This window comes from Homalodisca vitripennis, chromosome 2 (assembly GCF_021130785.1).
Source record: "Homalodisca vitripennis isolate AUS2020 chromosome 2, UT_GWSS_2.1, whole genome shotgun sequence".
NCBI lineage: Eukaryota > Metazoa > Arthropoda > Insecta > Hemiptera > Cicadellidae > Homalodisca > Homalodisca vitripennis.
This window is the reverse complement of record NC_060208.1, coordinates 30,531,427-30,556,708: the sequence shown is the minus strand read 5'-3', so window position 1 is coordinate 30,556,708 and position 25,282 is coordinate 30,531,427. Positions and strand designations below refer to the sequence as shown.

Below are 25,282 nucleotides of genomic sequence, written 5' to 3'. Positions count from 1 at the left end.
ACCTTTCGGAACTATATCCAAATTATTAGTTAATCTTTAGTCATCAAAGCTGGTTAGGTTTTGGATAGAGGGAATCTAGTGGCGGATCCACGGTTATTATTCCTCTGGAAGGTGCCCCTTCCGGGTCGCGACGACACGAGGTCGCAAAATGATTCCATCCTAAGCATGAGAGAGTACAATACACTGCTCGCTTTGATTGGATGAGACTGAAACAGGGCTGGCCTCACATTTTTACAAGATGAAGTTAATGAGATGGTGAACATATCCCATTCAATTGAGGATGTAAAAAAGAATCTCAACAGAAGGCGGCCCCATCCCCCCAATCATGTCCACATACTGAATATCCTGTCACTCTAGGATCAACTCAAAGGTACTTATAGGGCTCAATGGAATGTCCAGGTTTCATCGGGTTCTTCTTGTTCTACAGGGAATAAAGTAAAAATGGACTTATTTTCAACGCTATCTTGTTGTACGTAATTATTTAGGAATTGATTCACATATTTACAGATCACGACCTTCAGAATCTAGAAATTTCCCTTCTTTCAAGTATTTAAATTTCACGTAGAGCGTTGATAAAAAATTATAAAATAAAAATGTCCATTTTATTTACCCAATGGAGGATTCTGTTTATATCTTGAATGCCTCTAGAGGTTAAAAATATGTGTGGTATAACTCACTAAAAACACCAACAGTTTAGTGTAGAATATTTCGATATCCAATCAATCAATTTCAAAACGCGTACGCTTTTATCTCCGTCATAGTTATTTGTGAAAAATAGAACATTTTAGAAAGCTTGCACTGGGTAAAACACAATTTTATTAGTATATTTTGTCTAGAATTTTAAAATACCAAATTGTGGCTATTCAAAACTTAGTAACTGAAAATTCTCCAATACTTAAAAATCACATTAAGTTGCATTCCCCTGCTGTAAGCGAGTCACGAGACTACCCCTGACAGCCGTGGATTGTAGTGGTATCGCCTCATTTTGCAGGCATTTAAGTCAATAATTACTTCTGCAAACATTAGTGCACACGGATTATAGTTCGAATCTCAAGAGAAGTGTTTAGCGCCTTCAATTTGCTAGTATGCAAAGAGACCAGGGATTTGTCATGACGCCCTAATAGCATTCTAAACACGCAAAGAAGAAGAAACATTATTTAGAAATTCGTTGTGGTAGAAAATTGTAAGAATTGACTCTTTCAGGTCTAAAAAAATGAGAGGAATCAGCAGGATTAAAAAAAGACATGTAAATGTCTGTGTTTTTATGTCACTGAAATTGAAAATTAAAATTTAATGAAATAAAAATAATTATATATTTATATCGATTCTGATCATTTCACGTGAAATTATAGAGGGAATGCACCAAATAAACTGCATTTTTTATGGTAGAGGAATCATCGTGGAAAAGCGATTGAAGTTTTGCAATGATGATGGATACCACTGTTAAGATTTTTAACATTTTATATTATCTAAAAAAAGGTCAGAGAACAAGAAATTTAACTGCAATATATCAGGTTTACATACATTTCTAATTTCCAAACATGAAAACCTAAGAATAAAAACGAATATTACGAGCTGGGTGTTTACACCAATACATGCAGATGATTATTTTACAGATTCACTTGATTGTAAATATTATAGATGTTACTGTTTTAGAATTTTTTCATCCTGTTATTCAACACCTACTATGCACGACTGTGTTGAAAGTTCATATAAACGCTAAAATGAGGTGTTCCAAAATATACCGTTAACAAAGTTATTTATAGAAAACCTTCATACTACAACATGTGTGCTCTTACAGGGAATAAAAGCAAACAATCTTCATATTCAGTATTCCCATCCTTGGCCTAAGATAGGTTAAGTACTACTGTCATATTCTGAACTGTTCAATAAACATCATGAAATGTTACGGTTATTCGAATCGGAACATCTTTCGATTGCCACCACTTATCCCGTGAGTGCAATGCTATCTTGAAAAGATATGCCTACGTAGACTCTGTTATTTAGCAATACATTGCGTGCGAGGCCACTAGTTTATACAGAGTTTATGAACCGAATTTAGGCATAACATGAAAACTAATATCTCTCGAGTGTGGCGAAGTGGTATTAGCATAAAATTTATTATGCCACTGCCGACCTCACTGCAGCGCTCTATTGTTATCCTCTTGTCTCATTATAATCAACATGTCTGAACCATCCATAATAATTAAAATCACCAATGTAGGTGATTAAATAAATATTTAATTAGAGATAAAATCAAAACTCTATCTGTGTATGCTACCGCAGTGTAAAAACATTCCAAAGTGCTTATTATCAAGTTTCAATAAAAGTCGTTATTGTAGCGTTTTGCGTAAAATCCGCAATTAATATTGCGTACTTCTGTAGAGTTAAATTATATTTTTAGTATAATTTTTCAGTTTGTTTGAAACTGTTATTTGTCCGTTTTTATATAGGTTGATACCAAACATAATGATAACAAAATACATGAAACAATTCTGATTATCTTGACTGATTTGCGACGTAACCTGAGATAATCGGTGTATCCCAATGAACATGTAATAACTTATTGCGCATGTTTTGTAACTATAAAATAAGCTGATACAAGAAGTGAAGAATTTGAAGGTCGTCAGAAAGTAGCGAAAGTCTTCGTCGAAGAGACTAAACTTTTTATTGGATTAGTGCCCTTCGTAAGGTCATGGCCATTTAACTTTTTGATCCAAAAAGTCTTTGGATGAACAGGTAAATTTTATACTGTGTTTTAATCAGTCCTTAATATCTTTTATAACAAGTTATCGTACAGAGCTACAGAGGATGGACAAACAGATAGACAGAAAATGATTCTAAGGATAATTTTAGGGATACGATTTTAAGAACCAGACAGCTTTTTCTAAGAACCTCAAACGGTCACGTGATTAGATGTATTTCTCCTTCCACGCCCCCCGAAAACATACTAGTCACCCATGGATTTATACGCTTCCCTGTGCAACTCACAGCACATGTATGTATGTAGCACCTGTTTCTCTAAAAAAAAAACAAATCGAGCATTCTTGAGATAAATGGAAAGCATCAAAACCACAACCGAATCTCTGAATGAATCTCAATGAAGTTTAAAGTAATAAATACGAATTTTTGTTTGAGTACTTCCTAAATATTAGCAGAAACACTCAACACAGTAAATTAAAGGAGATTTTTCAACTTTCGTTCACGTAATGTATCGTCATAAGTATTACAGTCTAAGAGACAAGAGCCCATTTGCATCGTATAATCATACAAGATTTTCTTGAGATCAAAAGACATTTTCTCCTAAGAACCAATATAAACATCTTCAGGCATGTTGGCTTTAGTGATGGTCGAAATAGAATATAATTGAAAGGGTTGAAAAATATCAATCAATATTGTTTCTCTTCAGATACATAAGTATTATTTATACCAACGTCATCTAACTAGAAAAAGAGACTAAAAGTCGTAAATTTCACCGAATAAACCGGTCTTGTATACGGTCAGCTGACCCTGATTTAACATTTGTTCCCGAATCTGACGGTTGGTATTAAGAGTGTTAAAGCTAATATGAATATTACCGGACAAAGAAATGCTCAATCATATTTTTAACCTTTTTGATACGCTCCAATTTCGACCTCTATTATGACTACAGCGGCTGACAGCATCGATATTTTTCTTGGGGAATGTATGGAGAAATCGCTACATCGATTTAAATAAGTACAAGGTACACATTTCCAGTAACTGGTGACGTCGAAGTTGCGTGCTACATTTCAAGTCTACAGTTAATTTAATTCTGATAACTATTCAACATGAGTTACTCATCAATCATGGTTACCCATAAGGTAAATTTTAAATTCTCGAAAAGACTTTTCATGCGACCTCAGTGAAGCCTATTACGTGACACGTAATGTGCGACTATCTACAAAAATCTATAAAGTAGTTACTAGATATATTTTTAGGAGTTAAATTTTTGCATATAAATGCATAAGAAGGTTGATTTTTTTAACTGCAACTAGCTAAACTATACTTTTCATTAAAGTAACATTTTGGGAAATTATACAAAAGTCATACATCATAAGTATAAAAATTTCCAAATAGTCTACATGATGTAACTTTGAAAAAAAAAACATTAAAAGATTGTTAGAGCATTGTCTCCAGATAAGTAATTATCCCATATAAAGAATTACATAACTCTGTTTCATAGTAAACAATACACGACATAGGAAATAATAATAACATTGGTAATAATTTTTCTGAGAAGCAAACGTTTGCGGGAATCCATCAACATGGAAAACCATCATCAATAATGAAAATAACATAGAGATTATAACCGTTGGGTTTGACATTGTAAATACAAGGAGTTAATTAAGGTCCATACATTGGCCACTACGGCCCTCACCGTTTAATACACGGCTCTTGCGAAAATTAAAATTATTCATTTGAGGTGGAATTCAATCCAGTAATTTCACTCATACAACTTTACTGGCCTTTTGCAGATACCATTTATTAGAGTCAGGCTATATATATTGAAATTTAATGATACTAAAATGACTGTTCTAAAATTATATTACATTTTTTTACAATACTGTTTAATTTTACTTGTATTAAAAACTTATTTTAAATTTTTACAGCCATTTTTATGGCATATATGCGTACCTAGGAATTGACTTTGCGCATGCGAGTTAGGAATTCCCAAAACTATTTTGATTTAAATTTGACGAAATGTTGCACAAAAACTATGCATCTAATCCGTTTCCATGTGTATTTACATAGCTGTGAAAAAGTTTTCTTTTTAATACTAAATAATGTGTATTGTTTAAAAACTAAATAAAGATTGTATTCTTAAAAACTATTCGAAAACGAAATTTTGAATATTTAAATACACTTGCAGTTGCTTCAATATGCTCCAAAGTGATAAAAATAATTAGTTTTGACCAAGGTAATTAATGTTACTGTAATTAATAAATAAATAACCCTTTTTAAAGATATTTGCTCGCTACAGAATTGTTACAAAATGTATCAATAATTATCTTTCTATTTAGATAAAAGTGAACATCTTTCGAACCCTCCAATCATTTTCATACATAATCACATTCATCTTTCAGGTAGCGTCTTCGCAACAAGTGTGCATAAATTCACAAACATTACAGTAACTCAAAGCTATTAACAATATTTAAAGGTAACTAAAAAAATTCACACTGAGAACCCTCTTACACTAGAGCTGGCATTGTCTTTATTGACAGTGGCGATCGGCAGACGACAGTTCCCCGATTAAGCTACCTTCCCCAATGGTTCCCTGCAGCATTGTCCAATATAGGAACCAATCCACCACATGTACCCCACCCTCCCTGCCTGGAGTGCAATAGATGTGGTCTACTCTCCAAAGACCCGTCCAAACTTCTTTGTCCAGCAAAAAATTCAGACCAACGCCATTACATTTTTTTCCGTACATCGACCATGATTATATATTTTTAGTCAGTTGACTACGCAATTAATTTGTTTTAAGCAACTTAATAATTATATAATAAAATATAAAATTCATAAATAATTTGACCTTAACATTTTATAATATAATTATCATACTAAAAATATAAATAGAATTATTGCATTCAGTCAGTAATTCTAACATTTTACACCTAATGTAATTTACAAATAGTTTAATTATCTAAAATTATAAAATCGAGTATTGATTTTTCAGCTGACTGACCAATCGACAAATGGAAATCATTAGCGTAACCAATTTATATGTACCGATACGCAATCTTTTCAGTAATACATTATAAATCGTTAATATCACGATAATGTATCGTTAAAGTTATATTTAACGTAATACCGTTAAAATTTGTTCAATGACGAGTCTATAAGGTGTAAACAGTTTACAAAACCTTTCTAGTTCAACTATCTGGTTTCTTTTTTACCTTTAAACTTATTTAAAAACCACAGTAATAACTAAACGTGTCAAAAACTGCGTAAAAGTTTTGCATAAAAATTTAAATGTATAACAGTCAGTCTGTGTGAAAAGTATTTATGTAAATAAAAATACCTTTTTGTTACAGATAAAAGTCACATAATGTTCTTTGAAAGAAGTAATGTAAGTAAAATAACCATAAATTTTTTTAAATTACAGAATCCACTATTAGCAGACATAACAAGTGTGTGGTTTATGTTTGTGTTATTCATGATTTCAATATACGTCTCAATAAATACTCCCTGATGTACATAATTTTGTGAGTCTCCACTACACACCGCTTTAGCCCTTCTGCACGTGTTGGTATACGAGTACATTGTTCACATGTGGCTGACTTCTGGCCGAACCACCTGCGGGTGTTATGAAAAGGGGAGCCTGGCACTGTCAATACCTGCGTGTGCCACGTTTCACTCATGAGTAACAAAATTGCTTCTTTGCAATAAATTTCCATATTGTATGCAATATAAAGTTTTTAAACTTACATATAATTTGAATTTCTATTAATATTTGCATACTATTATCTAATCTAAGAGACCATAGAACGATCATTTTCAATTAACATAAAATATTAGGATATATTACCTAAAATCAACTCTAATTTAGGACATTGACCTTAATTTGTTTTTAATGGTTATTTCATAATTATATCTAGGACGAACTTTACATCACATTCCTACATTTATGTTTCCTTGGAATGATGGAAATCTAGGAAACACCAAGTCGTAAAAAAGAAATAGTTTAACAGTCAAAGAGTAACTAACAATAGACGAGAATAACCATCAAAAACAAATAAGGTGATATTATGTTTTTTAGCCTACTTGGTTATGGGGTTAAGAATAGTGAGGGTCAGAAACATGTGTGTTTTAGTTATCAGCTGTTATAATATAAAGAAATATACTCTTATAACATTAAAAATGGTACTTTTGGATTCACATGGTATAGAGTAATACAATTTGATGTATTTAAAATACACAACTGACACGTATAGATTGTAAGAGCTTTTGATTAGTACCAAATGTGAAATACAAAGTATTAGTATGTATAACACAATATGAATAAACCTTTTAACACTTTTTTAAAAAAAAAATTATTTTTCATACAATGTAAATTTCGAGGCTACCTACACCTCTAACAAAGTATTTGTTTTGGATACATAAAATTGCCGTATGAAAATATATATTCTTTTAATAATATAGATTTGAAAACATAACTTTATGAATCCATAATTAAACTTGACCTAAACGTGTGTAAAGGTGTTAAAAATTATCATAACAGAAAATATTCTGCACGTACTATGACATTTGTAAAGTGTAAATGATTTTTATATTATAACTAAAATATTTACTACAAACTGTTTAAATGTGTACAAATTATTATACTTATTAGCCTTACCTTTTCCGATGATTTAAAACACGTGTATTATCTGGTGATTAAGCCAAAAAGGAGTTTTACGACCAGTGGGGTGTATACCGGGGGATTTTCGAATTAAGAGTAAGCTTATATGTTAACAATGGATCCCTAAGAACGTCCAAGATTCTACCCAATTTTAGTACAATCGGTACAGACCTCTACAATTATGTTTGTTAAATATTGTTTGAGATGATTTTGAAATGTTCTACGGTTTCTGACTGTGAATGTATAATAACTGTTCAATGAAATTATATTTCGAACTTTAAGCACAAAATAAGTTTTAACTAATTTTAAAACAAAAGTTTCAAATAAGTTTTATAAAACATGTAATTTTATAAACATGTACTATTATAATTCTTATATTAGATAGACACACACATTTATATATATTTAATTTTTTAAATATTTAATTTTTCAATATATATATATATATATATATATATATATATATATATATATATATATATATAAAAAACTAAAGCTTCACACGAGTAAACTTTGCCCGAGTATGAGCATTTCTGTTTTAAGTGAATTATAATTCCAACGCCGATGTAGAGTTTTCCTTTTTGCCATGATCTAGAAAATCTGTCAAAAATGTATGTTTATAGTCATACACATAGATATCAAATAATTTAAATTAAAGTCATTCTAAAAGATTAAGCCAATATTCAGCTACACACACAGCTGATCAGACTAATGTTGCTGAATTAAAAATTGGATATTAGCTGGCTACACTGGATATAAACTAATCGTCAGACCTAACTGGTCTGATTGTGATAAGAATGGTAAAATACTGTTGCCATGTTTCTATATCCTCATGCCTTGTAAAGCTATTTTTCAGTTCAATTCACAGACGGATTTGGGCAGAGATCAGGTAGATTAATATTCAGTGAATACTTTATTAGTTACAATGCGGAAAATATTATAGCAGCAGGTATTGACGTTGCAGTCAGCCACCTTTTACTGTGGAAGCTCCCCTTTCATAACAGCCGCAGGGTGTACGACCAAAGGCTGGCCACATGTGGACAATATATGGCAGCACGTGGAGAGGCGCTCTGTAGGGGGAGGCCATATTTAAAATTCAAAATGCGTAAAGTTAAATACGCTGAGGGAACATTTTATTTATGGAACAAACCCCTCTGATGAGAAAAGGTGATGTCTTTTTTCATAAAAGTAATTTAATTCAGTAGTATTTTATTAATATGAACTACCATTTAAGTTAACGGTTAACCCAGTTAATCTTAAAAAGTAGTAATAACAATAGCAATTAAGTAATAATTAATAACTATAGTAAAATCATTTAATATTAATCCTGTATGAATATTCAAATAATAGGAAGTTAGGTTTTAATATTCCAATACAGTTATCTTTAATATTACAATAATATTAATTATAATAATTTTTTTTACATTTGTTGACATGGCACATTATGTGATTGTAGTTCTATTTCAATATGATATGAAACTAATATTTTTAGATTCTTATCAATAATAGCTATAATATCCAATTCATTTTTATATAAGCTTTATAAATAGAAAATGCCTAAAAATTATTTTCAATTTACGGAAACTATCAATGGATATCTACGTATTATATCAGAATTATAATAATACATGTTTATAAAATTAGCATATTTTATCAAATTAAAATTTAAAATATAACTAACGCATTATTATATATGTACTGAAAACCCTTAGAACATTTTGACGACAATCTAAAATAATATTTTCCTAACATGTTCAACACTGAATAAAAATATAATTGTAGAGTTAACAAATAAATGTATAGGTCTTTCACTCATTAATGCATACGAGCTAGTTTTTATGTATTTAGTATATTTACATAACTTTTGTAATATTAGATTTTTAAGTAAACTTCATCCATATTATTATGAGAGTAAAAGAACTTTAAAAACTCTAATACTATCGTTATATGTACCACTGTTCCAGTAATGCCTTTGTTCCACAGAGAAATCCTGGGAATTATCAAACAATGTGATGATCGTCAGAGAGGATGTAGAGATGCTCGGGCCGTCATCGATTCAGACACGTAACAGCGCGTGGACAGCATCCTGAAGTGTGCACTTTACTCTACAACTCTGCCCCATCACATGTAGAGATGCTCGGGCCGTCATCGATTCAGACACGTAACAGCGCGTGGACAGCATCCTGAAGTATGCACTTTACTCTACAACTCTGCCCCATCACATGTAGAGATACTCGGGCCGTCATCGATTCGGACACGTAACAGCGCGTGGACAGCATCCTGAAGTGTGCACTTTACTCTACTCTGCCCCATCACATGTAGAGATGCTCGGGCCGTCATCGATTCGGACACGTAACAGCGCGTGGACAGCATCCTGAAGTGTGCACTTTACTCTACTCTGCCCCATCACATGTAGAGATACTCGGGCCGTCATCGATCAGACACGTAACAGCGCGTGGACAGCATCCTCAAGTGTGCACTTCACTCTGCCCCATCACATGTAGAGATGCTCGGGCCGTCATTGGTTCAGACACGTAACAGCGCGTGGACAGCATCCTGAAGTGTGCACTTTACTCTACAACTCTGCCCCATCACATGTAGAGATACTCGGGCCGTCATCGATTCAGACACGTAACAGCGCGTGGACAGCATCCTGAAGTGTGCACTTTACTCTACAACTCTGCCCATCACATGTAGAGATACTCGGGCCGTCATCGATTCGGACACGTAACAGCGCGTGGACAGCATCCTGAAGTGTGCACTTTACTTTACTCTGCCCCATCACATGTAGAGATGCTCGGGCCGTCATCGATTCAGACACGTAACAGCGCGTGGACAGCATCCTGAAGTGTGCACTTTACTCTACTCTGCCCCATCACATGTAGAGATACTCGGGCCGTCATCGATCAGACACGTAACAGCGCGTGGACAGCATCCTCAAGTGTGCACTTCACTCTGCCCCATCACATGTAGAGATGCTCGGGCCGTCATTGATTCAGACACGTAACAGCGCGTGGACAGCATCCTGAAGTGTGCACTTTACTCTACAACTCTGCCCCATCACATGTAGAGATACTCGGGCCGTCATCGATTCAGACACGTAACAGCGCGTGGACAGCATCCTGAAGTGTGCACTTTACTCTACAACTCTGCCCCATCACATGTAGAGATACTCGGGCCGTCATCGATTCAGACACGTAACAGCGCGTGGACAGCATCCTGAAGTGTGCACTTTACTCTACTCTGCCCCATCACATGTAGAGATGCTCGGGCCGTCATCGATTCGGACACGTAACAGCGCGTGGACAGCATCCTGAAGTGTGCACTTTACTCTACTCTGACCCATCACATGTAGAGATACTCGGGCCGTCATCGATTCAGACATGCAACAGCGCGTGGACAGCATCCTGAAGTGTGCACTTTACTCTACTCTGCCCTATCATCCCCTTCTTTTATATGGCTTTGTCATCACGTGGGGTATACAAATCCTTAGGGAAATTACAGAAGAAATATTTTTGTGCCTATATGCAAATTTCCTTGTTCTGCAATACAAAAAGATTTACCAATGTAAAAATTAAGCCCTCGTTACGTACACAGAAACTTATTAAGGACCCTTTTTGTTAAATTTGAGTTGTTAGTTGTCTGCCTACTCGGCCGTGGGATAACTCTTGATAGAAACGTCCTAGAGGCATTAAACTAGGTGCATCCTTGGTCCAAAGAAGATTCTGGGGAAAAACACCAAAGGGCAACAAATTCACAGTCCAGGAAATTCACAAATCGGTGAAAAACTTATATGACGTAAGGTAGAGACTTTTGATTCGTTCTATCAAGTTACGATGTTGCATCGGTTTATTGTTAATCACATTTACTTTCTTAATATAAAATAATTAAAGACACAATATTCTATATACATGCTCAAACAGTAGCAAAGAAGTTAAATGAAATATACAGTTTTTTGAAGTGATGAATATTTCATTCCATTATACATGCTTTCACGAACAGACATATCTGGCTCCTGTGCTCAACTCTCAATCGTTTTGTTCGTGGTTATCCAAAAACCACCGTGACGAGGCCCATATAGTCAGTTCTTCGACTATAATACTTGGCAATATCTTTCTAGTTCTAAAGTGAAATCGTGGTTGGTAAAAAGTTTCCCAAATTCATGAAAAATGTCCATCATGCACGAACCAACCAATATATGCGTTGAAGTTATTTCGTATTTTACTATTACTACGGCCATTTTTATCGTATCAGGCTGCGGCTGGCATTTATTTTAGATTTTTTTTTGTGAGCGGAAGCATTTACCAAATAATCCAAAATTCCGTTAAATTGTTCTCAATATAAAGTGTGAACATTTCCACTTACACATAATCTATGCATAATCTACACTTTCGGCCTAAGGTTGGTGTAAAACATTCCAACTCCCACACTGTTCTTACAACTCAATGTACCAAATTTGGAGTAAAACATCATCGATATAAATAATACGTGGAAATAATTAAACGAACATACATATACAGACTGTACACACAAGTGAACACACTTATCGGAGTGAGTTAAAGCTTCCGCATTCCTCAGCTAATTAGTTAAACAATAATGTGAAGGGTTTCCCAGTGGTTCTTTTCAAAATAAGTAGGTAAAAGAAAAGAAAGAAAAGAAAGAAACACAACTTTATTGAGGCGAAATTAGGACCATATGGTCCTTTCTTACATTTAACCTCTTAAAACAAATTAATCTTAATAATGTAAATTAAGGCTTATTAACTAAAACTTACACTTACGGTATTCCATTCACTCTTCCATTCACACAGTCACGATTCAAAGAGTAGCCCCGCCGCCCGCCACGATCATCCATCCGGTCCAGGTATGAAGATGTCTCAGCTCCGCCACAAACCGTTCCCGGCTCTCAATTTGTTTGACAGGATCTGGTAAGGAGTTCCATAATCTACAAGCGGTAACGATGAAGGATCGGTTATAGGTTTTGGTTCTGTGTATTGGAATTCTGAGACAGAGCTCCAGACCGAGTTTCTCTTAGACTTGTAGTAGGCCGAGTAGGTAGTGTGTAAGACTGATAATAAGAGAGTTACTGATTATGAGGCAAGTTATTCCTGCAATCTGAAAGCCGTGTCGTTGTGATGCAGAAGCACGTTGAGAGTTGAGCATTGACAGGCTGTAATGTTACACAGTATAAGCGGTTTGAAAGTATTATTTCCATACCATAAGTCGCTCGGAATGAAAGCATCGTGAAGGAAGACCAAACTGCCTTTCACTCCAGGTTTCAGATTTCTTCATGTAGGTTTTGATCACAGATTTCAGTGACCAAAACTACGACACGGCTTTCAGTTTACAGAAAGCTTAGAGATGGCGTGAAAGCACGAGAGATTTTGATAACCTTGAGTACTCATTATGGTTGAACCCTGTTGATGAAGAAAACCTATAAATTTTCTCTCCTTCAGTACAGCCGAGACTGACTAAAATGCGTGAGAATTGGTAAGGAATATCCAGGGTTCCGTAAAATAAGATATTTTAATTGGAATAACTGATGAAAATTCCCCCCCCCCCTTTATTATCATTCATTTCTGCTAAACAATTCCTATGTTGTATATTTTGAGCTATGCTTACGTAAATTTTTTTGCTGAACTCCTTGTAATATATCTTCCATTGGATGTAAACAGTCACAAACTACTTTAAAAACTATTTCTCAAGTCCAGTATTTATTTGATAAATTTATCCTTTACAGCTTGAGCCAAGGCAATAATATTAAACCATGTAGGACAGGACCTACATTTCAAATGTTTCAAACTTTAAACCTGTATATATTTTTAAAGAGCAAACCTTTGCAGGTCGGATTTACAGTATTGTACTCTAATAATAAAGAATTTTAGTTTGATGTACTACCCAACCAATGCTCTCCTTTAATACTTACTTCTGACTCCTAGTGAGCTATCCCCTTGATACGGTAGTAACTTCAAAAAGTATATTTACAGGTGGAGTAATTTTGTACCAAGTTGTATTGCTTTACCTGTAATCGTTCTGAAATTTACATGTCCGTGCGGAACTTTATTAACACCCTGTATAAAAATGTTGTACTCGGCGATTGATGAGATATCATATTTTGAACTATTTGAAGTAAACAAGACTGGAATGAAGAGTGTCGTTAGTTTCTCCACAATATTGTACGCTGTCTGACGAGGATCACAGCCAAGCGACATTAATCTGTCTACAGCGTGGAGACGCGGGGACTTGCCAACACGCTTGCCATACTGTCAGAACCATTTGGCAGAGTGCAGTATCTATCTGTCATCACGGGGATACTATCAGATATCTCCTCTTCAACTCTTGCACTGCAATAGAGCATATCTGCTTATTTCTGATTACTTCTGTTCGCAACATTACTTCTCTCTCTCTCAACTCCGATCAAAACCCTGTCTAGATTTTCCCAAAATCCTGATTCCAGTGTAAAATGCTCATTTTTCTGATCCAATTTACTGGATGAGTATGATTGGAGTTTCAAAACATTGGTTGGGAAAGTGTGTCTTTCCCTATAAACCCACAAAGTAACGCCCGAAAGGTTTGAGCTACACCTTTCAATTTTGCTAAAAAATAGAAGAACTGATTTTAACTATTTTCTGCTTTGTATCCTTGGTGGAAGTAGGTAGGTTTTAATGGAAAAGACATTTTTTAGATACTTCCACATTAAATGTATTAAAAAAAGCGCTTTCGCCAGTTAAGGCATCATCAGTTTGACATTATTTACAGAAAAAACATATGTGTAAAATAGAATAAACATATGATAAAATAGAATAAAATTTAAAACTAACTGTAAAGACCAAAAAACTAATAAATTATAAAAGAATTATGTAGAAAAATATGGTTTGCAATTCATAATTTTGGAATGGATTTCTTTTTTCACTAATGGTATAAAATATCACAGAAATTTACGGAAGGTTGGGAAATACAATTATCTTTTAAAACTGTCATACACGCACTTTCAATTTTATTTCTTTTAGTCCAGGAAGATTTTTTTAACACTACACAAGACGATTCAAAATTTATATGATGATTTTCCTTTATTGCATGTTCAACTAATTTAGATTTTAACTAATTTGAGTGATCAGAGCAACAATAATATCTGGGTGTTCTGTTTTTATAATTACATGTCACAAGTTTCATAACCACCAGGTTTGGCATTAAAGTTAGTGCAATTGTGCTTCACTCATGTGTTAAATGAAAAACATTTGGGACTTTCGCATAATTTTAAGTTTCATAATTTATTTGCGAAGCTATACGATCTTATGTATCAGAGAACGCTACAATAGATTCGGTATACTATTTCATATAGGTGTACATTTCACAGAACAATACGGAATGCTAAGTAATGTGTGTCATACACTATATGGGTTGGGAATGATGACGATATTTAGAAAATTAGGTGTAATAATTCTAAAATTAGTAGTCACAATACATATTGGCAGTTTTATTATAAAACTTTATTACAGATTGAAACTATACATATCTATAAATGTTGTTGATTGATATTATTTTGATAACACGTGATGCCAAAGTTGTGTTTTCTGTGTCTTGAGGGGAAAATAATAAATATTTGTTTATTTACCATAAGAATAATGTGCATAAAATTTATGACCGATAAGTATTGAATATATGATATTCAGATATACTACCATTAAATTATTGTACTATTACAAAATTTTATGGATATATTATAATGGAATATATAATAGTCTATATATTCAAAATCTGGATGGCATCTTCATTTAACTAAAAAGTACACTGTAGTTTAAACGTCTATTGGCTATGAAATTCTAAATATTATTTCCTAAAACTGTAATTCTCATGAAAATCTACTCAATATTGGTAGTATCAAATTATTTCAAAACAATATCTTTGTGTGTAAACATATATTCACAATAAAATAATCATACATAATAAAGAGTAAATTAAATGTTTACTTACTAGATACAGACAAACTCAGAGTTATTACTCGCTAGCCGTGAAACTCACCTGCAACAAAAATCCAAATTAATTTTATCACATTTTATTATTTGCTACTACACTGATTAGTAATAGACTTTATCCACCTCTTAACTCTGCTTAAACATAAAGACAATAAATTTAAATCTTAATCTTAATTATAGAAACCAAATGCATTGCCAATGTAATTATTTGGAACACACGCTAGGTAATCCTGAATCCTGAAGGGTGGGGTTTTAGTTGGGTTTTGGGTAGCAGGCCACGTGCTTATACGTGTGTGTGAGTCAGCAGAAAGAGACGTTTCAGTTCCAAATAAAGAGGGAGAGAAAGGAAGAGAGAGGAGAGGTCAGCTGCTGACGACGTATTAGGGTTGGTGAACTCTTACCTACAGCCTAAGATCACGTATAGAACGTCAACCCTTTTACCTTACTTTTGTTACTTTAGTTATTTCCACACCCTTCGTTTAATGTATATTTTAAAACCATAGGACTCGTAATGTAAAAGTGGACAGTAAAATATCCATTCTGGCAAAGTCGAAGAAAACATGTAGTTATCTTAAAAATCATTGTAAATGTATCATACAATAAATTTAGAAATTTTGTTACCATATTATTAGCACGCTAATGTACTATTTAAAAAAACAAATTGAGAGCTTATATTTTGGTTTTAAACTTAATATGAGTGAGACCTTTATGAATGCTCTAAAAACTAGATTAGTATGCTACATAAATATAAAAACTAAGGATACTAAATCAGTTATATTAACAGTGTATAAAGTAAAATAACCGATTCTGACATGATAAAATAAAAACTTTATATTTTAAACTGAATACACTACGACCTCCTTTTAATTGTTCCAAATTTTGTTTCAATAAGGAATGACTGTGTTAATCATATTTATATCGTTGCTACTTTATTCTATATTTTTATCAACCTTGTAATGGTAACAAACATGGTAACGAAAACGTATACTCAAATATTTAAACATACCAAATCTATTACCAATGACACAAAAATTCTATTACTTTCAATTTTGCTATATGAAGCTTAATAACTGAAATTACGAAATAAAATTTGATATCTTGAGCAAGTCACAAAATCTTTTACTGTTAAATTTGTATGTGTATGCTTGTATTTATAAAGAATATTTTATACACTTTAAATGTAATACTTAAGTTGAGTTTCAAACTTCCGAATTATTTAGGGATTGTGAAGTCTTGTAACGATAACGTACAGACAATTTTAAAGTGTTTATCAGATTCCTTAGCGTACATATATATTTGGAGCTTTCAGATATTTTAAACATTTGATTTGTGAAGATTGAATGAATCTTTGAAGATTGAATAGTGGCATATTTTATTCTCATTATTTATCAAGATCCTTGTTTAAGCTAAACATTTAGTCTATAGTGTAACATAAGGCTGAGATTTGGGATTGTGTTCTAAGGACTATCATCAAAGACATCTCTAGACAGAACAAAGACAAGAAAGAGAAACTCTACAATTCAAGGGAATACAACTTTCACGTTTTTTCCTTCAGAGAATATCTTAAATAAATCTGATTATTTTCGTTATTTCGGTGTTTACATTCCAGCATATCTGTCAGATTTTAATTAATTGTAAATCGATTGTGTAATAAAAACGGTTACAAGCACGTGAAGTACAAATTTAAATCTTAATTCTTAGACTCGTGGGACCTGTGTCATAACTATCATACAGGTTTTCTATTTCAAACTGGGTTGAAACATCCTTATCAAAATTCGAATTTTGTAATATTTTGGCCTCTTCGTGGAATGCCATCGTCATTTATCAAAGTTTTGTGAAACAATTAGGATGATAAATTATGATAAATGAAAAATTCAAGTAAAGTCTTATTTTACCATACATTTATTCAATAATTTTTTAAATTTATAACTTTTGTTTCATCCATTACCGTTAGTCTTCAAATAGTTAAATATAAACTAAAAATGACTTCTCGAGTAAAATTATCTCCACACAGTGCATATGATGAAAGGATTAATTACGATATACAAATTTACTACTTTCTATGAAGTTTACATAAAAATAAGATAAGAAAAATACACAATATTCCATCAAAAATATAATATCGAACTGGTCAGTATTCCAAAACAAAACGTCATAAAGATAATGCAATAACGAAGATTGAATATTTTTATATATATTAATGAATTATGAATATCATTATATTTGTATGAATGCCAACACGACCAGAATTGATAATATAATACGAATTTTAAACAGCTTGGATCTAAAATTAAATAAAACCTTTACAAATTCCTATGCCACGCTATACGTCCAATGCATTTTAATCAACTACTTTGCATTTTTTCTAGAAAGTAAATATTATTGTATTTTATATATATATATATATATATATAGTGTGTGTGTGTGTGTGTGTGTGTGTACACGTGTGTGTGTGTGTGTGTGTGTGCGTGTGCGTGCGCGCGCGCGCGCGCGCGTGTGTGTGTGTGTGTGTGTGTGTGTGTGTGTGTGTGTGTGTGTGTGTGTGTGTGTGTTGTAAAGTATTATTGTGTAAGCGAGGCCAAAGCTTTGTATGCCTTTAAGTACTTTTAATTATTACAAAAACGGGCAACATAACATTTTATTCCTAGAAATTTAATAACATTATACTTTTGTTTTAAAAATATTTCTCTTGATTTGATTATATGGAACAATTTGTAATATTATTGGATGTTCTCTAATCAAAATCATGTATTTACTAAGAAATCTGCTTAGTTCAAAGCAGTACACATACAATAGTTGATTTAACAGAGACCACTGCTTTTTATGTCTGATGAGTTAAATTGCCAAACACAATTCAACAATTATTCCATCAAAATAACTCAAAACCAAATAACGTACTCCGTTTGGAAACGGGTAAAAATATGTTTAAATATTTTATTTGCAAAAAGGTCTAGTAAAGGTTAATACAGTTCTCAAGTTTCATAACAAGTTAATCTTAACCGGCTCAAAAGATATAATTATTGTGATAAAAACATATAAAGAGAGAAAAAATGAAAACTAAAGGTTTTAGGTCAAACCTTCATATTAATTTTTTTTGCTCATTTTTATAATATGTAGATCAAAATCCCAACATAATGGAATACTTTTACTTGACACACCGTATATTTTCAGTTTATTTAACTATATGTTTATTTATACCATCTTCTTTGAGAAGCATTTTTATTGACTGTGCATAACTTTTTTTATATAGTTTGATCTTTTATAAAACTTTAATAAAAAATACTCACGTATTTTACTAAAAAACTTCTATCAGATTGTAATTTCGAATAACATATAATTTTAGTTTTATAGTATAAATAAATGCAAATTAATTAATGGTAATATGATTGCGAAATATGACCTCATTATAGTGCAGCAATTATTCTGCCATTGTAATATGATGAAGGTTGCTTTAATTATGGCATCAGCCTCTAATGGAGGATTATAATTCAATATTTAGCTTGGGAAAATTAGATTTTAATGATAATGGTAAGTCATATCAAGTTGCACTGAATATTACTTGCATTATTATTTTCTAGACATAAACGCAAAGTAGTTGTTTAAAATGCATTGGACGTGTAGTTCGGGGTAGGAATTTCTAAATGGTTTGATTTATTTTTAGATCCAAGCTGTTTAAAATTCACATTATATTAACAATACTGTTCGTGTTGGCATTCATGAAAATATAATACACTCTTCTATAACTTAGTATTAAAAGTCCAAGCTTCCGGATGAATAATATATAAACATACAATAAAACAGCTGAAAACTTTCTTTACACATTAAATTAATCTATTCATAATAGGTGTACCTATGTCAGTTTTCATCACAACTAAAAAACTCACACCGACAATAGCTCCCATCTCTTAATGGCTGAGCGTTAGCAAAGACTATCACTCGAGAGGGTGGAAAACGTCCTTTCTGTTTGTCTGTGCCAACAATACATTGAGAAAAACTGTTTTAGACATATTTTTGCATAAAACTTAATTTCTTTACAGACAACATCCAGTTCGATGGTGGTTCGTCGTTCCATGAATTTGTACGAGTGATGAAAAGTGTTTTTATTAGTCTTATGGGTAGCCGTGATAGCAACGAGAATGTAGCAGAACTTTGCAAACAAGCAAAGTATAATACCATCATTTTAATATGTAAAATAGTAACACATACAGCCGAATGAAATAAGGTACGGTATATACTTAAAATGTTGCATGTAATCTCAATATTAGAAATGTTTTAATTGTTTCTTTTTAATATACAAGCTCTATATCGACAGGTTCATAGAGTTACTAGCAATACGTCTATTTCAACACCAACATTAACCATAAGTTTGTGCTTCTCCAATAAATAAGGCGAAGTTAAAACTGATGTTTAGAAATATTTATTCAAACAACTGTCAGCGAACATCTTAGACACATCTCATTCCACTTAGTCCTAAAATGATCTTTGCGCTTCCTTCTGCAGTATCAGTAATAGTAAATATGGGCCTGGGTCAAAACCCAATGAAGAGGATGGGGAGGGATAGAACACCTTTCTCAGAAATCTCACCTTGGAAAAAGGGGTGGGAGCTCTGTTACAGCCTCTCCGGTCAAAATAAACAACGGACATCTTCGTCTCCTTAACGCCAGTTCAAGGTTGAAATATAAATTGTCTGCTGACCTTTAAGAATGCGACACGCATTTAGATACTGTTTGCCATAAAAGTGAGCACAGCGCTTTTGCTAAATTACATAAAACTAAACCACCGCTATGAGGGTAACATCATAAACGATTAAACGTTGAGTACTACAGTTCATGCAAATGCATAAAGCAGGCATTCTACTAGAGAGAACGTAAATCTATCGGAATAGACCATCCAGTAGCAGCATATTTCCCCTCTACCGGCCGTAGTTCCTGTGAACCCACGCGTGTGCTGAGTTAGTAAGCTTGAACACGCAAACCTCGCCTGATAGCTTTGTCAGCTGTGCGGCTTACTGGTCTGTGATGGCGCTCCTCCGTGTTTATGGCGACAGTAGAGTTATACATCGCGCCAATTAGAGTGGTTAGTTGCAGGACGCCTTTTTATATGTTTGGTTATAAAATTTGTTACAACTAACAACATAACCGGAAATAGTGAGAAAGGGAATTTAAATAATAAAGGAAGATAAAGAATGTTTATGAACTCACCTAGTTCACTTCAAATGGGGTGATGGGTGAGTGATGCTGCTGAAATACTGTTAGATATATAATCCTACCTAATCGGGAGATTTTGCAGTTTTGTGGAATCCCAATCATTATTCACCTGAGATGTGAGGTCTGACTGCCTGTATCTAAATGACTGTGTTATATGTCAAACGACCCCACAAGGTGAATAAACAATGTTCTAGTAGGTATGTATTCTTCTTTACTGTATGTAGTACATATATAGACAGTAAATTAAATGCTACCTGAGAATCGGTGTATAGTTCTAGTAAAGTTGCTTACCTTGTGTAGGAACTAAAGTATCAAGCATTGCATTATTTTACAGAGAAACATCATTTCGTAACATTCCGGCTTTAAAATCAAGAAATTTTTCATGGTTATTGTCACCAATAGTAAGTAACAGCTTAAATTTTATTTTTAACAAATGCGTTAAAATTATCGTTTGAAAAACATCTGGATCTCTCCTGTTATTATTTTAACAAACTTATTTTCAACACAAAGTAAAACTCATATTTGATTTATTTATTATGGGTCTATAGATAGCTTCAGATATCTCAAAACGGTCAGATATTTTTTATTGTTTTAAAATAAAGAAAAACTTGTTAAATTTGGATGAAAAATTCAGAAATATGACTAGATATTTATATTTCAACAATATACAGGTTTGTAAATGGCAGTTTAAATGTATACGGTATTGTTACATACATGGATTGTCTTAAGAATGTAAGTTTATAATCTACGATAGAGAAAAGATTAAGAATCTAATAAAACACCATAGTTAATTCAATTTTTGGAAGTTTAGAAAAGGATTGAGAACTAGTGTCTGTGAATATTGAGACACTAGTCCATTGTCAGTCTCAACAATAAAAAAATATATGTCTAGTTAATTTAGAAAGTAAATCATAACGATTGTGGGTTTCTACAACAATTGAGGATAGAAGAATTATCGAAAGAGAATTATCAGGTAATTTAATTGGACGCAGGCCGTCTTGTACCTATCATCGAATTATTTAAATATTTGCTTTGTTATACTTTTATATGTGACAATTTTGTCTGTTAGTAATATAAAATTCATTTTATTGGTTGACTGTGTTTGGTTGATAATGCCATAACAACCAATTTTGCACTCAAAGTAAGTACTACGTTTTTACCACCTCACGGAATATTATTGTTTATTTATGACAGGCAATAAAGTTTATTCATATTGACAGACAATAGGAAGGAACTGCTATATATTTTTAATATTGCTGAATGAGTTTGAATACGACTACTACTAATAAAATACTGTTAAAATTTATTTCTTACAACATTTAGTTTAGCGCGACCATCACCTAAACGGTTTATGTCGTAAAGAAATAATTGTACCGGGTATGTATTACATGTATATATATATGTATTACATGTATGTATATACAATGAAAACCTGCTAGCATAAATATTAGAGAAGTTTGTTCCTCACACTTTTTTAATGTACATATTTTTAATAATTTTATAATTTAATACAATGTACTTATAACATCTTTTCGTTTAGTTACAGAATGTTTTGTTAATACATGATTACTCAACTTGAAAATGCTTGATTGTGGTGTTTTAAACAGGTTTCGTTGGTAATTACAGGAAATATTGTCAAGGGACCGCATACAAAGACGTATCCTGTTCCGTTCTTTATCACCCAGTTTGAGTTACATATTTTATATTTTTTTAAACCAACGACAAGAAAATTGTTAATCCAAACTCTAAACTGGATTCAAAACAATCCAGTTAAGCATTATTAAGGTTAGTAAATCATTAGGGTTATACACTATTTTCAGTTTTGATTTAATGCAACGTTAAAAGATCTGTACATAGGTAAATATATAACTTATAAACAGGACAGTAAAATTTGCAAGGTAAGCAATATATTCCGCTATCACAGATGGCCAGGTTTCACATGCCCAGTGTGTCTAGAGCCTGCATGTGATAAACCGTTTTGCGATGTAGTTTTACCGCTGCCTGATATGTTGGCTGCCATTTCTCAACTGAAGGTACAGCTTCTCGCCGCCCCAGTTTGCCGCCTGACATATGACCAGAGTGACAGGTGAGGACGTCTCCACTCCAGACATATTGCGTCCGGTACCGCCCCAGACCGATTTGCAATACGGTACCATGTTTTCGGCCTCCAGTCCACATTGCAATATAAATAAAAAATGCTGTGATGTTACATAATTTGTTGTCTTTATTATGTACGAGTTATTAAAATGTACACTGAAGATGGCTTGTGTAAAAATAATGTTTAAAAAGGATTTTATTTTTCTATTTATAACTATTTATTTCAACGGTTCCCCATAACACTGATTTTGATACAACATGGTGCAATAAATAAAATTAAACTCAAATAAAACAGGTTCAATCTTAACAACAAAGGTTAAACCATTAAACCATTAAGGTTAATGCATTTAATGCATTTAAATGCATTTTTAATTTATTGTTATTATTCCATTAAATAATAATAAACAAGTTTAATGAATTAATTCAATAATTTATTTATTAATTATAATGAATCGATTTTTTTATTTTTGATTACCATTTTTATTATTAGTTTTTTTTATTTTACCAGAAGAAAAGATAAATTGCATATAGTAATTAACAATAATAATAGTTTAAAATAACAAACATGTAGGGGTGGAGCCGCTACAAATTAGTCAAAACTACTTGATGAATAAATTGGTTAAAACGAGTGTACTAAAAGAACAGCAAAAGTATTGTAAGAATAAAATACCAAAAAACGGGCCACAATAAATATAAATCGGATAACAACAATAAAATTAACAGAAACAATAGGTAAAAAAGCCAGTTTTGAATACGTCTCTCATTCTATCAAAAGAGAGAACAATTTAGCCACTAAACAATGAGGGAAAGAGGAAAAGGCTATTGATATTAAAATTTTTAGTTATTAATTTTAAATTAAGGAAGCGAATAATTTCGTATTTTTTATTGATTACATGAATGGTTTGAAAGAAACCGCCTTTACCGTTGTAACCGAACAAACGCTTAAATAACAATATTTGTGTTTTTCTGAAAGTCATTAACTACGTACATGAACAATCAAAGTACACAGTTATCGTATATTTCAAATACACGATAACTGGAGAATCAGTTAAGGATAACATCTGTATTGCATTTTAAATGACGTTACATATGTACACTTATAGATTATCTACTTCCTGTTGGAGATAAGTAATTCTGCCAGGAGTGGTAATATACTCCCTGGGAATGAGAGAGGTTAAATGAAAATCAGCTCACCTCCCAGAAGTAGTAAACTTTGTTTACAGTTTGCGCTAAGCAAGTGTTAACTTTGTGTTTGAAATTGCCCGCGCAGAAACAACCGACAGCAACTTTCTTCTATTGCCTAACTTATCTCTCACAATGTAATTTTGTATGCGAGACATTCTAGGTAGATGTTCAATTAATTTTTAATGTCGTTTATATTTTGGAACATAGTTTATTGAAACCCAGAATTCCAAGTTGAATGAATTAAAAAATTAAATACTGATTGTATCAGTAGAGCTGCCTAAGGGCATACGAGGCGAATTTGATGCATCATCACTGCACTTTGCGATAGCGAACTTATTGATCATAAATACACTAGCTATAGTATAAAATTTTACATACCTATATTACTGCAGCTATAGTATACAATGGACACTTAATTTGTTATTTTTAAGTTCTTGCTGAAACAGCCCGTAATCTAATAAGTGTTAAGCCATGACATTTATTATACAAAAATGGCCCAGTAGAAAGATTGTACGTGCAAATATAACTCTAACCCATAATATGGAAAATATAAATTGTGAATCCTGGTGACTGCATAATTTATTAGCACTTAGGGTACCAAGCGACCCCAAAGGTAATACGAGTGCAATTTCACATCACTATCACATAATTGATAGCGGACGTGTTATATACCGATACTATTGTATCTATAAATTACAATTAACAAATAATATATTATTTATTACGTTCTTGTTTAATAAGTATTGGACTGTGGAAATTAAATGATTGAGGACACAGCTCGTGGGGATTTCTTCGAAACGGAAATATCTTTTTTAATGATGCCAGATTACACTAAACCCAATCACGACTAATATAAGAAGTGTATATAATAATTGCTTAATTGTAAATATTCCATACCGTAACTTATCATGTATGGCATATACGTATTATATATTATATTATAGCCATTGTGTACCTATTTTGTATATAATTATAAACATAATCCTATATTATGGAGTTAATAATATTAATAAAAGTATAAACAATCAGAAAATATCACCTATAATGTTATATAAAAAGTTGTGTCATGAATAGAAACTATTCCAAAAATATAACTATTTCATAAATACTGATTTTTGCACGATTTATCGAGGGCGTGCCTCCCACAAAAAAGTAAACACGTGTGCTTGAATCAGTGTATTTATAATTTCCAGGAAAGTGCTCTTAACCAATAATTGTACCAATAAATCTACAATTATTGTAGATTTCATTTATAGAAAAAAGGTTTCGGGAAATTTGTGTTTTTAATTTTTTAAACTTTATTATAACTTAAGAGATCATTTGCATACTTTTTAAGTCACAAGCGCCTTTCTACCCTATTGTCAAGACATTTAGTTAATTTGTAAAACTAAACAGACACTTGACGATTTTTTATAAATATTAATTTACTTATTTTATCCAAAACACGCGTAAAGT

The 25,282-nt window shown here is 32.5% G+C and overlaps 1 protein-coding gene across 1 annotated transcript in view; it reads right to left on the bottom strand.

Annotated features, from left to right (window-relative positions):
- The window catches only part of LOC124353761 (roundabout homolog 2-like), a 583,238-nt gene that overhangs the window by 284,189 nt on the left and 273,767 nt on the right, over positions 1 to 25,282 (bottom strand). The window lies entirely within an intron of this gene.